Below are 17,092 nucleotides of genomic sequence, written 5' to 3'. Positions count from 1 at the left end.
TAATTTTTGTTTGTTTAACTGTAAATTTATAATTATTTTTATGTAGTTATATCTGGCATTGAATATATTGGTGGATTTTTAATTTGTACGATATCCATGATTTATCCAACTTAAATTCCGATTTTCGGAGGAACGAGATGAAAAAAATAAAAATTAATGCAAAGCTTTGATCATATACGGACGAGACACGCTTTTTTAAATCACCGTAAAGCTGATGTACGAGGATGGAAGTTCTATACCCTTTTTATAATAAGAATCGTCAACTTCCCAAAATAGCCGTTAAATGCAGACAATCATCTCTTCATTGTTGAAAAATCATTGACCATCGATAACGTACGTATGAACTGGTATATTGTCTTAATGTCAATATATATTCGAGGGCCGTTGTAGGCGACTGCGAAGCTCCGCACTACACACTCCGCCATTGCTGACATTCAGGACTCAGTCGGCGTTGTGCTACAGCCACGTAAACATGTCCGTTATTATAGATGCACCCGCAAGTGTGAATTGCGAAGTGTGATTCGTTTTCTACAGGCTGCAGGCAATAGTGCTGCAGAAATCCATCGGAGAATGAGTCGAGTGTATGGGGAAAATTTCATGAGTGATGGTGTTGTGCGTAGTTGGGGCCAAGGGGGCCAAGGACGCAAATCTGTCGTTTCAGATGACCTGGTTCAACGAGCTGACTGAATGGTTAAAGAAAACGGCAGATTCGCCATTACTGCTTTGTCTACGGAATTTCCAGAAGTTTCAAGGTCTGTTTTGTACTTGAATTCATTGCCGGTAACTTTCTTTAAAGATATTGAAAAGCTTGTCCACAGATATGACAAATGTCTCAATATCTTCGGTCATTATGTCGAAAAGTACGTGCAACAATCTTTTAGTAATAAAATTATTGTTTTATATATAAAAAGGGGTGATTGGTTGCGTGGAGTAGACAGATTGAGACCAATGAATCGGATCACTTCTTATCAATGAACGAATAACCACCCTAACCTCATTCTTCTTGTAATAATGGCTCCAAAGTGGAAGCGGAAACGTCGAGAATTTTCAAAAATTCCAACGCGGTTCAACCCGTTGTGAACCTAGTTATTTTGTTCATATATATAAATATAAATTCAATTAAAAAAAGATAAAAATGAATTCTTAGAAGTGCAATCTTCAAAATCAACACAAGTATTTTTATAAGTAAAAATTAATCTGAAAAGATATGTTTATGATAAATGTATTTAGATATTAATACACATAATTTAATAAATACTTGAAAAAGATAACAACAGTGCACGGAAGAGACGCATTTATTAAATTCAAGTATCTATATTGATGTGACGCAATTATCTTTATCATATATCGAACTGAATGAAATAATACTCAGAATTTCTTTGAAAAAATCTTCTGACAATTAGTGTCAATCTTTCTCTCCATTAATGGTATTTCGATTTGCAGTTATTATTCCTTTGGGTTCACCAATACTTGCAGAAGTTTTATATTTCTTTCCGCAAGCTTCTTTGCCTTTAGTCTGTACTGAGAACGACGGATGCTTTCAAATATTTTTTTAAATTCCACTTTCTCATCATCATAATCGGGTGTAATGTAATTTTAATTACTTGTAGATCAGGTGTATACCATTCCCCAGGTTGGTGATGGAAATATTTAGCTCTAAGATTTAAACTTTCTTCTCCAATCGCTTGAGAAACAGAGCTTTTTCATGTAAAACAACAGTTAAGTGGGGATTCTTCACCGTAGACAACAACCTTTATAGCAGTGGGGCTTCCCAAAATCCTGCTCATTAGTTGCTATGTTCAAGCTTATCTGAATCTGAAAAGATTTATATCTAGGAGACGACAGGGCTGTCCAAGCCAATCGATATTGAACCTCCAAAAAATAGCGCGCCATGGATAAATGAATAACTTAAACAAAATAATAAATATTTATTTTGAATTTAATTATTCTACTGCGGAGATGTGAAATTTGTGTCAATCTAACGCTCCAACAAAGGTATTTCTTTATGCAGTTAATATTCCTTTGGGTTCACCAATAATTGCAGCAGTTTTCTATTTCTTTCCTGAAGCTCCTTTGCCATTAGTACTGAGAACGACGGATGCTTCCAAATATTTTTTTAAATGCCACTTTCACATCATCATAATCGGGTGTAATTACTTGTAATTATAATAATTACTAGGCTGGTGGATGGAAATATTTAGTTCTAAGATTTTAGCTTCCTTCTCCAATCGCTTGAGAAATAGAGCTTTTTCATGTAAAACAACAGTCAAGTGGGGATTCTTCGCCGTAGACAACAACCTTTGTAGCAGTGTGGCTTTCCAACATCCTGCTAATTTATTGGTGTGTTCAAGCTTATCTGAACCTTGTGCAACAAAAGATTTATACCTAGGAGACGACAAGGCTGTACAAGCCACTCGATATTGAGCCTCCAAAAAATAGCGTGGCCTGGATAAGTAAATAACTTAAACAAAATAACAAATATTTAGTTTCAATTCAATTATTCTACTGCGGAGATGTAAATATCTGTAAAAATATAATATGTAAGATTAGGTAATCACGTAGATAGCAAGTTTATATCTACTTGTCAAAATAGACATTACTAGAAATACGATAGCTGATTTTAGGGCATATTGAATTCCTGGCATGAAGTTATTCAATGATCCGCACATTTTCTATGGGTGAAGTTTCTAAACACCCACAACACATATAAAGTAGGCGGTATTCCATAGACAAAGTTATGCAGAAATCTTATTACTACTATCTTTCAACTATACCTTTTTGATGCCCCGATAAAGTTTTGTTTTATTTTTTTTTATTTACTTTCAAAGTTTGTGATAATTCGTTGCCCCACCTTGTATTATTATAGATGTAAAGTAACTTTTGAAAGTACAAAATTCTCACTTTTTCTTGAAAACCTAGGATCTTTGATTGTTACAGTTCACAGGTATTGAATGCAGTGGAAGGAATGGTTAGTCGGAGCAGGTAAAATTTTTTTTCTCATAGGAGGGATTCAAAAATTTTTGTTATATATGTGAATTCTTTCATGTATTGTGACGCATGTCATCATAAATATCATATAACATAGAAAAGTCACTGGAATATTTATAAATATGTTGGTAGTGTATATTTTAGTTTCAATCCCTGCAGAATTTTGTCGATCAGTGGAATTTTATAATTCGCTAACGAGTTTAATATTCGCTTAGGCTTTGTGTTTTTGAAATTACGTCATACTATCACTGCTTATTTTTATTATTGAAAACATTTCTTGTTATTTGCAAGACACGGTCATAATAAGAAATATAAATAACAGCGAAGCCATCAAAGTAAAAAATAAACAGATTAACACAAATCAAATACAGAACTTTATAGTTATTAAATAAACATAAACGTGCATGAATGTTATTTTCTATATAATTTGAAATGAAAATTAGAATAAATCAGATATTGTAGATCAAGTATCTAAAATTGCCATTTGAATAAATTTTTTCTTTATCAATAAAACTGATAAATGCTCTCATTTTCATTATTGTTGAAAATTGGAAACGAAAAAATATTGGCGTCTAAATGTGCCAAATTAGAATTGAAATACTGGAAAATAAAGTGGAAATTTAGAAATTGCAATTAGAATTGACATTGACAAAAACGAGTCTGATTGTCGTTTAATATCTTACAAACCACCTTGGAAATTGCTTTATAATTCAATTTATTCCTGTATTTCGTTAAAATCCTTTATTTTGATATGTGCATAGTATCTATTTTCGATATGGTCTTTACTTCGATTAACAAATGATTTCAATTTCTCAAATTGAAGATAAACCTATTTCCATATCACTGGCATGTTTTGGAGCTTATTAATGTCCTCGTTTATTTCCAGAACTTTAAATCTCTATTTAAAGTTGGTCTAGGTAAAACGCTGGTCCTGGCAGACGACAGGCTTCATGGCTGAAGAATATTCACGAGTGGACGGACGGTTTAGACTTTCAGACGCTGATAAAAAGAGCCAGAGACAGAAATGACTTGACTGGGGTTATCGCCAACCTTCCTTTGAAGAAGTCACTGAAAGAAGAAGAAAGAAGGTAAAAGGCAATTATAAATAGATGAAAATTTATGTGTCTTTAATGTTAAATATTAAAATGATCACTTTAAAAATAAACGTGACCTGTATGTTTGTAACATTACTCGCTAGCAACAAATAACTAGTTTCCTTGTATTCTCGCTTCTTGTTATTATTTTTTTGTTGAAACCTACGATATTACAGAGTCATGGTTTTTTTATAGTTCGACTTCCTACTATATTATTGTGTTCTAAAAAGGACCAGGCTGCTTATTTTAAATAAACCACAAAGAGAATAAATAGTTACTATTGAAAGATACAACGAACGTAATCATTAAATCCGTTAAAGTGGAACACAAAAGTCTAATGCGGAAACCAAGTTTGATAATGTAATAGGTAGACTATTAAGAATTGCACGGACGGTGGTATTATATAACATTTTGTAAGTAGATACTACTTACTTGTAAAAGTGTTGGCGTTTCGGAACATTGGAGGTACAATGAAGAATATATTTTTATTATGAAAAGAAAAATATACTGAAATTAAAGTGGAAATACCAAAAAGGGATTGCTTTTCTATTACATAAACAACTACTTCAATAATTCATCCGAGACCGAGTTTTGGGATATGGTAACACTGATGCGAATATGGCAAATCTGACATTGCCATTCTAAAGTGTGTTAAATTTTGAACGTACTCAGAATGTGTGCTATCTCAGATGTTTACAAGTACAGTTTCTTGCGATCATTTTCTATGATCTTCCACGAATTCGTGGTCACACTTCGCTATAGGATGAATTTCATGAAGAGCGTCCAAAATCAGCTGTTGCGCTAGAAAACATCGATGATATCCGTAAACTGATATCATAAGATCGGCATGTGACATATCGTGAGATTGAGGCATACTTGCGCATCAATTCCACTAGCATAAATTCAATTTTTCATACATATTTGGCTGTCAAAAAGATTTTTCCACGTTCGATACCGCATAATTTGATAATCGCTCATAAAAAAGTTCGTGTCGATTGGTACAAAGAAATGATGAAAACATTCAATCACGGATATAATTTATGAATTCGAAGCTAAACAACAATCGATTGTATGGGTCTTTCCAGACGATCCAAATCCAGTAAAAGTTGTTTGCACACTAATCACATCGAAACAAATGGTTGCATGCTTCTTCGAAATAACTAGACTACCTTTCCATTAGAGTAACGTAGAACGGTCAATGATTTCATTCCCGCAGATCTAAAATAAATTACGGGATTCACGTTTTTCTATACTTGGAAAAGCGGTTGTAAAGTTCAAATCACATGGAATGGAAAAATTCCTTCAAAAATTGGTTCAAGCTCATGCATTTTTAAAAACATTAAAGCCACGTCCAATTATAAATATTTGTTTTTATTTGTCCATCTCAAAACAACCCTCGTAACTACCTTTTTATGTAAGAACAAATCAAGAAATTGGATAAAAATGAAAAAATCCAAGACAATGTGTTATTTTGGTCAACTCTTTCCATTTTATAGTTCAACATTTTGATACACTATGTATTTTTGACACCTGCTGGTTTATAGTACCACGTACGGTTTTCACCATAAATTAACCTCACAGTAAATTTTGTTACTTGCAATTAATAGTGGTACACGAAACTGTTTTATACAGAAGTTGTGCGAAACCAAGGGCGGATCCAGTTTTAGCGCCAGGAGGGGGTCACATAGTCGTGGTCAAGTCAAGACGTTCAATTGGCATCAGTTCAGGCACATTAGAAACATTCCTGGACTCTATAAACGAAATATTCAACTCTACAAAAGCTCCCACAACGTCTTTTGTATAAGGAGCAGTTTCCATATCTGGCCAGAACCCACAATTTTTTTCAAAATGCTTTTTTTAATTAGCTGCTATAATCTAGATCCTCGTTTTCATATATTTTGGCAGTTATAGAATTTCCAGGACAAATTTATGCTAAAAAACGTCCACGAAAAGATATCGTAAACCATACCAACACTTTTTTCGCCTTTTGAAATACACTTCACAAGTCACTCTCTCGCAGTTCTTATCGGAAGTAAAATAAGACGAAAACTATTGTCACTGGGACAAGTTTTGATTTTTGTTTCATATGATGCTTCTCAGAATATTTGGATGCCGATTTTCTGAATTTTTGAACTACATTCTGTCCAATTTTCGTAAACTGACTCCCAGTATCCCGTGAGTTGCTTTTACCAAAGATTCTCTCTTCTTTTTTGGCCTTTTCTGTTGATTTTCTGCATGATCCTGACTCTCTTTCAATCGAAATACCTGTCTCAATACGTCGACAGATATAATACATTGTTTGTCTGGGTGATGTCAGAGTGGTGATGTTTATACTTAGGAAATTTGAAAACTACGAAATTAGGAGAATCAATAACATTCTGAGTCATCGCCTACGTTAATTGCTAAGAGGTCTAAAAATGGACGAATTTTTTCTATACCCTTAAATACTGTGCAAAAGAGAGTCTACGCAAACAAAGGCCGAAACACTTCGACTTGATTTAGAGAAGCTGGAGAAATGAGGCACAGTTTTAAGCAATCAACAATCGACAACAAAAGTACCAGAAAAGGTTCAATTGTAGTTTTGTTATTGTGAAAAAGAATAAAATACTGCAATGAAAAAACATGTAGTGATTAAAGAAGATGTTGAAAGTGTAGATAACACATTAAATATATCAATTTTTCTTTACAAAACAAATAAGAAATGCGGCACAAGCCAGACAATAAGATTGCTCTAAACATAGAAACCAGACAAGAAAAGTACATTTAGTGATACCACAATTAATTCTATTTGTTTTTTAGAATAATATTTTTAAGGAGACCTGAATTTATTTGATATGTTGGAAATTGGTTACACTACAATACAATAATTGATTAATTTTTGAGTAATAAAAATGAAAATTCTATTAGTTGACGGTTTTAATGGATTAAACTACAGAAACTGCAACAAAATCCTAGAATATTATTTTCAGACATCAAAAGGGTAATTTTTAATTTTGAATAAATCGCACAATTCAAAATTGACAAGATTATTTACTTAAGAGTCATTTATGATTTATTACTTCTATCTTGAGTGATTCAAATGTACGGGTATTTTTGAATAGAAATTTACATATAAAATCTCAAAATGAACGGATATTGCAAACTTTGACTCGACACATTATTAGATAATAATCAATCGAGAAATGAATGAATATGTACTAATAAGGTTATCAAGTATTAGAAATTTAAGGACGAAATTAAGTATGAGTGCAATTGGGTACAAAGATATTGTTGATAACACTAAGCTTCTACGTTTTAACGTCTTCTTGAGAATAATCACATTAAGGCACAATGTATTTTTTATCGCTTCACATTAACTGTGTATTTTAATGCATCTACATGTTCTTGATTTTAGAGCTCTTCTGTTTAAAAATCATAAAATTTGACGTTTCGACTTTTCTTTAGGATATTATCAAAATATGATACTGACACTGACAATTTCCGTAATTTTGTAAATTCTAATAAAACTACAAATATGTTGATTGATTACTGATACATATTTGAGATGTAAGGACTAAGGAAAAATTAATTTTTCTTATTAGAACATTTTCTATTTTGATTTTATTCTTATTTTGATTCTATTGATTAATATAAATACGCAAATTGTCAAAGGCAATATCGTATTTTGATAAAGAAAAGTCGAAACGTCATATTTTATCTTTCCTCCAAAAATTATTAAAAATAATAGAAAAAACTAATTTCAAAACAGAAGAAACCTTAAATCAAGAACATTTAGATGCATTAATATATCAAAAGGTCTGGGAAAAAGAAATTAAAGATTAGAGCCTTGATAAAGTATTACAAGAACTCCATAAAACGTACAACTTATATATTAGTTAACAAAGCCGTGAGCAGCAGAGCTTCATCACGAAAGTCGAATTTTTCGTCGAATGAAGAATTTAACTAATACACAAACAAATCTTTCCATAAAATAAATTTCTTGGAAATGATATCAATTCTCAATCTTATTTCTTTATATGGAAAATTTGCTAGTCCTCAATAACTTTTCATTTCACAAGTTAACTCTCTCTCTCTCGAATGAAAATTCATCATTTCAATAGACCCGGTGGTCTTGAACCTTCTAGTTCAATTCCAATTGACAACAAAGAAAAAATTGTCATAATGACAAGAAATTTCGAAAATGGGAAGTAAAAAAAATCACCCTAGCAACGATCATACTCGTATTATTCATTAAATAGGAGGCGGTCCAGTTCAACAATTACAACGATCAAAATGATTTCGGGCGTTTTGTGCTAGAAGAACTGAAGAAGAAAACTTTGAACTTGAGAAAGACAATTCTTCAACATCACCTCTACTTGCATACGAAGTTCGAACCCTCTAGTTAAACTTTTTCTGGCCAAAAAATAAGAAAATATAACAAAAATGACCATAAAATGGAGAGGGGTGGAGATGGAAAGTTTCGACCTTAGACAGGAAATCATCTCACAACTAATTGAACCTACATGTGAAATTTCATTTTTCAGTCGCTTTTCGTTTGACCTGCAGAGGTGAGTAAAGGTCAAAAACCGCTTTTTTGCACTGCGACCTCTCAAAATATTCATTTGTTTTCAACCAAAAAGCCAAAAAAGCCATGTATGCTAATTTTGAACCAAATCGGACCCATAGCAATTGCTCGCGAGATGAAAATAAGAATTGTAGCTTAAACAGATATATAGATATTTATATAAATTACAGACATTCGAAAAACCATCATAATTGTGTTCAGGAGGTCTCAAAACATGGGAAAAATTATGTGCCCCCCATTTTTCTTCTAGTCATGCCTACCGTAATAGTCTAATTTTTGCTTGAAAAATTCGACTAAAAACATATCGTCAAATTTTTCAAAGTTATTATATTAATACTTCCTTTAAATAGGAAACTAGTAGTAGTAGCTTAAATAGAGGGTAACATAACAAAAAAAAACAAAAACGAATAAGGACAGGTGACTTAGATGCTCACTCAATTAATCCACGTCTTCCAATCCACCTTCCTCAAAATCGGTTATCCAGAAACCATCGAATATTAAGACCATAATGAGCTGGCGCATCTTGTTGGAACCAAATGGTAAGTTCCAGGTTTTCCCCTTGCATCAATATGAAATGAAAGTAAGTAATTTGATACGTTAATGGAACTTCAAGTGTCACTGAGCTATGACGTTGGTGCCTATTAGAGGCGGTCAGTGTACAATAAATCTTAACGAATACAATAATAACTTCAGTCACATTAATATAAGACAAAAATTGAGTAAAATAAGAGATATTTTGTCATCATTTAACTAGATGATTAACAGATCCTAATCCCAACACAAGAGATTGTATCTCTGTCTGGCAACGCTGTCGAAAAGGATTTAAAAAAAGCATGTTCGTGCCTCAGACAGTGTTGTCTGTGACATGATAATACGTTCTCGTAGAGTAGAGGTGTTTTCAGAATGAATAACCGCTTCAAGAAAGAGTGTTTTGACCACGCACTTTTCCCGACCTCCGAAATGAAATTGAAGAATTTGAAACTCTTTACGGACGGCTTGAAATGCTTTGCCGGACCTGCCTCTCCGTTGAGAAACGTTGCCATAAATTTGAAAAGCAGACCAAATGTGAACATTTGTTCTGCATTTTTAGAAAACCTCCAATCTAACCAAACTTATCCTAACTTAACCTAACCTTATCTTACCTAACCTAACCTAATCTTACCTAACCTAACCTAACCAATATAAGTTTCCATAATTCCCATAATTTTTTCGTAAATCCGCCATAAAAACGAAGATTTAAAAAAAATTAATCGAAATCGGATGATTTTTCGATTTTCTAGAGACAAAAAACGAGTGGACCGAAAAGTATAAAATTACCGAAAATTTAAAATTATATTATTATATAGCAACCATTTAGGAAAAAAATTAGTAGTATTTGAGATATTCACTCGGTTATATAAAAGTGTTTTTACCTCGTTTGTTTACATTTGCGTTATATAAAATATTGGCGACGTTATCCAACTCTGCAGATACCTTTGTAATTTCATTAAAAAATCCACCCTACCTAATCAGAGTAGATACAATGGAAAAAAGGTTTATGAAATAAACTAATTTTCAAATAGTTGGATTGTAAAACAAATAAATAGTTTCGACATGAAAAATAGATTGCATATTGAATTTATATGGTTCAGTGATTCATGTTTTATACTGTACGTTCAAGGCAGCTTTTTTTATTCATCTTTGCTTGCCCAAATTATGTTATCCGAAAGTTGCAGATTTAGAATAATTTTTATCAACAGTAAAACCCATAGTATATGTATTATATTATAAGGATTGAAAGTGCATATTTTTTACGAGCAATATGAATGCAAAATTGCGAGTAAAAATAGGCACTTTTAGTCCGTTTGATATACACTATTTTTTCTCCAACCAAGTCAAAATTAAAATACAGTTTTATTCGAAAATCGTTAATAATTTGGAAATAAATTTGAATACCTATTAATTATATCTGGTATTGTTGGTAAATATCGATTGTCAAGTAGACGTCAGTACACGTACTAATCATATAATTTTTGTAGTAGTTTTTACGCTGCTTTCAAAATGAATCCCGAATACGATGAAAATATACCTGCGGATATATTGGAAAGTGCCGAAGCAGTATATCTAAATCTTTTGCCACCCAAATCTCGCCAACTTTATGAACTTGCATATCAGCGATTCATGGATTGGTGTAAAGAAAAAAATGTGAAAAACTATGCGGAGAGTGTTCTTATGGTGTATTTCTCAAATTTAACGAAGACCATCAAGCCATCCACTCTTTGGTCATAGTATTCAATGTTGCGATCCACACTTGATATCAAAAATGGTGTGGATATTAGTAAATATTCAAAATTACGAGCAATGTTAAAAAGGCAAAGGTTTTTACAAAGGAGGAAGTGGATCGGTTCTTGGATATGGCACCTGATAATTTATATTTGATGATAAAGTTTGTGCTCTAGTATTAGAAATTGGAGGGGCTACGCGTTGTGACGAACTAGTTCATTTGAAAATTGACAACATTGAGGATATGAAGTCGGTCCTGGTCGTAAAAATTTTGCAGACAAAAAACAAGAAACCTCGTTTGTTTACCATTATAGACAATAATTATTTGCGTTTATTTCGAAAATATGTTGCACTACGGCCATCAAATATACAGGAAGTATGTATGTTAATGGGAAGTGTCAAAGAATGATTGTTGGTATTCACAAAATTAGTGCCGTGCCGCAAGAAATTGCAAAATTTTTGAAGTTAGAAAATTGGAAGGAGTATACTGGATATTCTGCTGAACATCTGCTACACTTTTTATTGATGGTGGCGGTGATCTCACTTGTCTTAAAAGACATGGATGTTGGAAATCGAGTACGGTAGCAGAATGATATATTGAAGAATCACGTATCAATAAAAAGAATACTGCCAGAAAAATATTGCAACCTGACAAAGAAGGTACAAGTACCTGTTCAGATATTTCCTCGAATGTTTCATCAACAGTTACGGAGAATATTTTGAGTTGTTCTAACATTAATGAATCTTTTAAATCTTTTGAATTGTTCGAAAATTGTTAGAGATAATTTCAGTGGTGCTTTGAATTTTGGCAATAATTGTTCCAATTGTACATTCAATATCACTATAAATAACAAATAAATACCTATATATAGTTGCCAATTAGTTTGTTTTACTAAGTTTGTAAGAGACAATGTTTTTTTTTTCTTCAAATTTCAATTAGAGAGCTCAAATGCAATTACTTTTAGTCCTAGGATTAAAAGTGCTGCTAAGCAACGAGCAAATTTTTGTACGGTAAGGGAATTGATGACTTTTGCACCTGAAAATAGTACAAAAATGTCAACATTTTTTTATGGCTAGAGAAAAAATAGGTTTGTTTTACAGCATTAAAGTATATTTGTTTTAGTAGAAGTGAACCAAAAAATTATATCTTACTTTTTTAAAAACTAACTACAAAATTAAATAATAGCTTCAAGAGGGTGGTCCAATTATCTACATGAATGAAACATATTTCTATTCTTCTCACACACATCAAAAAGCTAATTCGGATAACATACGAGGGTTGGTACTTGAGTTTTCAGATTTATAATCGAATATGGCTTTATTGTGTTTCAAGATGTTCTCCATTATTATCAAGACACTATTGCATGCGTTTGAACTAATTGTCGAAACATTTTTTCCATTCCGATACCTCCAAAACATGGGATTTCAACCGCTTCTTCAGTTGTAGAAAAACGTTGACCTCGCAATTTATTTTTGATCTGCGGCAATAAAAAAAAATCATTGGGTGTCAAACAAAAACTGGACGTGGGATGACCCATCAATTCAATGTTTTTAATGTTCAAAAACGTTTATGTTTGAACTAATGTATGAGCTCGCATTGTCGTGGTGAAGAATGATTCGTCTTCAGCGATTGATTTCCCTGATTGTTTCGAACACTTCTAGCAAACAAATACTGATGTACCATTCAGAATTGACCGCTCTACTTTGCTCTAATGGAACTGTAGTGACATGACCAGTTAATCCGAAAAAACAGGCAAACATTTGCTTCGAAGTGCTTCGTGCGAGATCAAATTTTGTTGGATTAGGTCTTCAAAGATCCTTACACTCGATTATTCCTTAGTCACGATCTTATAAACTTCTTTTGAAGCAGCATGATTGAATGTTTTCAGCATTTCTTTGCATAAATCGACACGAGCGATTGTCAAATTATGGGTTATCAAACACCAACAAATTTTATTGACAGCCAAATGTTTTTTTTCTGGCACAACAGTCGATTTTTCAAACACTTCTATCAAACAAATACTGATGTACCATTCAGAATTGACCGCTCTACTTTGCTCTAATGGAACTGTAGTGACATGACCAGTTAATCCGAAAAAACAGGCGAACATTTGCTTCGAAGTGCTTCGTGCGAGATCAAATTTTGTTGGATTAGGTCTTCAAAGATCCTTACACTCGATTATTCCTTAGTCACGATCTTATAAACTTCTTTTGAAGCAACGTGATTGAATGTTTTCAGCATTTCTTTGCACAAATCGACACGAGCGATTGTCAAATTATGGGTTATCAAACACCAACAAATTTTATTGACAGCCAAATGGTCATGCCATATTGAATGTATGTGAGTGGAACTAAAGCCCAAATATGCCTCACGGTGAGTCCTATGACGATCTTGCAATATTAGTTCACGCACAGCATCTGTTTTTTGGCACAACATTCGATTTTGATGACCTTCACGAAATTCCATTTTTTGACCAATATAAATGTTTCAAGTACATGTAAACAATTGAAATAGCATTCGTATGACAACCCGTTCTGAGTACTTTCACCATTAAAAATGTCGAACTTTATGATGGCAATGTTAGATTTGACATATTCACACCAGTGATGCTATATGTCAAAACTTGAGTAGCAACCTTCGTTGTCGGTTATAGTGCATACAGAATGGAAAAATGGATCCATGCTAAATGCTTGGCTTATTTTTAATACAAGAAGTAAGGGTAGTTTACGACATAACAACATTTAATCAATTAGCACATAAAAAGACTTGAGATCAAAGTCATACCAAATTTATAACCGAGTAGAATTCTCGTTAGTTATAATATATTTTTCATTATTTGCTAGATTTATAATCATAATGAAAACAAGCCAATTTGTTTCGAGGTCCCAGATGTCGGAAATAAGTACTTCCAGTTTTACCAGTTCGGTTTTTTGACGTGGATTCGGGAATTATACAAAACAACAGTTATTTTTTATTATTTAAAAACATCGATTTTAATAGAATAATATCATTTTCTGAGCTCTTATCCAATCAAGATTACCTAATATGAGATAAAATAAACCTAACCTAATCGAAGCTAAAGCAAAACTAACTTTATACAACATAATCCAACCTAACCTAATCTAATTTATCCTAACCAAACCTAACCTAAACTGACCAGAAAATCGTTCCTTTTCTCGGTCAACTTAACAACAACTAGAGATATATAAATATATAGAAACGTAAATAAAAATTATTTTCGAAATTTCTCTTATTTTTTCCCTCTTCATCCAAGCTCCTATCTTGTAAAAACAGGTACTCCAAAATAAAGCATTTGTATCGAATAATACATCCAGTTTAAAAAGCGGATTATTAATAATATTATTAGGTTATGTTAGGTCTTCCTTCAAATTGTTTGTTTTCGTATGTATATTCTTCGAAGAACATTTCAACGTTTCGAGAAACAAATCGGGGAATTTGTGATTGTTGGATTTTTTAATTACCACAATTGTGTTAAAATTATGGTTTTTCAAATGTATGTCTAATTTTAATCTTAAATACAAATTCCAAACATTTTCTAAAATGAAAGGTAGTTATTCTGAATAAATCCTGTATATATGAAACCGTCAAACATATTATGCTCTCATCATATAATATCCCGTTGAATTAAATTTTAATAAGTACAATAAAAATATATGTACTAAGAAAACAAGTTATTGATGAAATAAGATTTATTAGTATTCGAATTACGTAAATGAAGAATAAATAGAGTATTTATTTACAATACTTCTCAATCGCCCTGTATTATTTAACATCATGTGTTACAAATAGGAAGTCTCGGCTTTTTACCCCACTCCACATTTGGCTCCACAAGTGAAGATCCGGTGTGTAAATCTGACAACATCGACATAACTATGTGTATGTGTATGACTACGTCTCCCACTCCCCCACGACGTGCGGGTAACAGCCAACGTGATGTCTGCAATCTAAGCTACACAACAGTTCCAAAACGATTGTGGTAAGGTGACGGTCTCAAAAGGCGGTCACAGTTACCTCGCGTAGGAATAAAATAAAATCAAATAGAACAATTTCGTTTTGATAGCAATTTTTGACAAGTGTGTGTGAATTATTAATTTACCTAATCGGATTACATAGTGATGTGTTGATGTTGCATTGACCTGGATATTTTGGAATTATCGGAATTTGCACAAAAAAGGTGATATAATCTAAATGTGCTTTCTAGTTCTATGCTTCCACGCATTTTGTGTTCATCTTTTGTACACTTGTTGATATAATTGTGATTTCTTATCAATTATATAACTCAATTATTAGTTTAACGAGTTAACAGTGTCATTTCCGTATATGAACTAAATCTTAATATTACCTAATTCCTAATTTTTTCTTTGAAATTATTTATTTTACGCATATTGTCACCCGACACGACAAGTTAAATGGAAATTTCAACATTTTAAACTGTTAACAAATACCTACTTAACCTTTCAAGTTTATCTTTTCTGACCCTGAAATGGAGATATATTTTATTTTTTGATTGACTCCAACCGGATATTTGCTTTGATAAAAAATATTCGGTTTTAGATTTTTGGGACGTTAAAAACTGCCATAACCATTTTACTATTCGAAATAGGATATTACTGAAATTCTACCAAATAGACGCTAGTCGCAAATTGAAATATAATAATTTTATTATATCATTAGTAACTATATAATTATGTGTAATATCCTCACATTTATAAATAAATGAAAATAAAAATATTATTTTCAACAGCACTCATTATCATCTATTTAAAATTTGCAAGTAGTTGTTTTGTACGTTTCTGTTCTGATTGGAAAAGGAAGTGGAAGCAAGTATTTACTTCCGGCTGAGATAAATAAAAGTTAAACAATAAGCGTGGGTGACGTATAAAGAATCCTTGGCCGATGTTGTCAGTGTGCACCATATGTGGTTGTGGTCTGTTATTATTTCAAGCCCACCCAACAGCGGATGGAATCAGTAAAGTGCCTTTTATAATGCCTGAGAACTGAATACTGTAAATATGGAATTTTAATGGATTTTATAGGGTGTAATATTATGATTTTCTGAATGTTTTACGTCTTATCGTATTCTAAATTTTTTTCTCATTTTGTTGAGTTTAATTTCAAAATTCTAGTTAGTACTTCCCACTCAATAAATAACAACCTTAATGTACAGGGTTATTCATTATTCAATTACTTATTAATATGACTGAAATTATTAAGGAAAGTTTTCCTCCCCGATTTGTTTATTTGCTTATCATTTTTTTCTGTTGGCCCTGTTAATCGGTCTTCCGTATTTATATTGTTCAGTCACGTGGTTAGAACCCTTTACATCCTAAAAAGCTTTTGCTAAAACGTAAAGTTTCATGACCATGTTGCTGCGAATGACTTTTCCCATAAATTTAACATAATAAGTACGAAAAATATATTAAATCATAATTTAATGACGAAATGAAGAAAATAAATAATACTGGCAAACAATAATTGTGTGCCCATGATATAAGATTGATTTTTGACATATTTATAACTCATAATTCATTATTATACACTTTGTGACTATACCGAAGAAACGTACTGTCAAAACTTGTGAAGACTACAGACTGATAAGCTTGTTGAGCCACGCACTTGTGGCTTTTTTGAAGATTATACACAAACAAATATTTAAAAAGTGCGAAGAGGTTAGTGGTGAAACGCAGTTTGTGTTTAAAAACGGCTTAGGTACCAGGGAAGCACTATTCTGTATTCAGTTACTAATTAAAAAATGATATGATCAAAGAAAAAATGTCTTAGTTTGCTTTATAGACTACCAAAAACCGTTTGACTCCATTCAGCATAACTAACATGCCTGCGTAGTGCTCGGGAAAATGATTTCAGATAAAATGAAGTTTTGAACATATGAAGGCGAACTCGTTATTCATATGCCAAGTAGGTTTTGCAAAAAATGCGCTACGCATGATTATGTTGGAAGAACATTTGCCGTTACAGTATCGGTAAAACAGAATCAGGTCGGCGACTTTTCTTCTATGCTCCAAGCTGTCCAAGATTCTGTCAACTCTGGATCGCCTACAAGTCTTCTGTATTGAGTCGAGCATCTTCAGCGTATCATTTGGAGGCGAGCTCCAAATGCGCGAGCAATATTCCAAAGATGCCAAAGGGTGGAAGATAAGAAGA

The 17,092-nt window shown here is 32.5% G+C and overlaps 1 protein-coding gene across 1 annotated transcript in view; it reads left to right on the top strand.

Moving 5' to 3' along the window:
• Positions 1 to 14,858: 14,858 nt before the first annotated feature.
• LOC130443759 (ets DNA-binding protein pokkuri) overlaps positions 14,859 to 17,092 on the top strand; it is a 34,655-nt gene continuing 32,421 nt past the window's right edge. The window contains exon 1 of the mRNA XM_056778557.1: positions 14,859 to 15,104. The gene's annotated coding sequence lies outside the window, so the exon portion shown is untranslated. The remainder of the gene's footprint in view (positions 15,105 to 17,092) is intronic.

This window comes from Diorhabda sublineata, chromosome 5, assembly GCF_026230105.1.
Source record: "Diorhabda sublineata isolate icDioSubl1.1 chromosome 5, icDioSubl1.1, whole genome shotgun sequence".
In the NCBI taxonomy this organism is placed as follows: domain Eukaryota; kingdom Metazoa; phylum Arthropoda; class Insecta; order Coleoptera; family Chrysomelidae; genus Diorhabda; species Diorhabda sublineata.
This window is presented reverse-complemented; position numbering and strand designations above follow the sequence as displayed.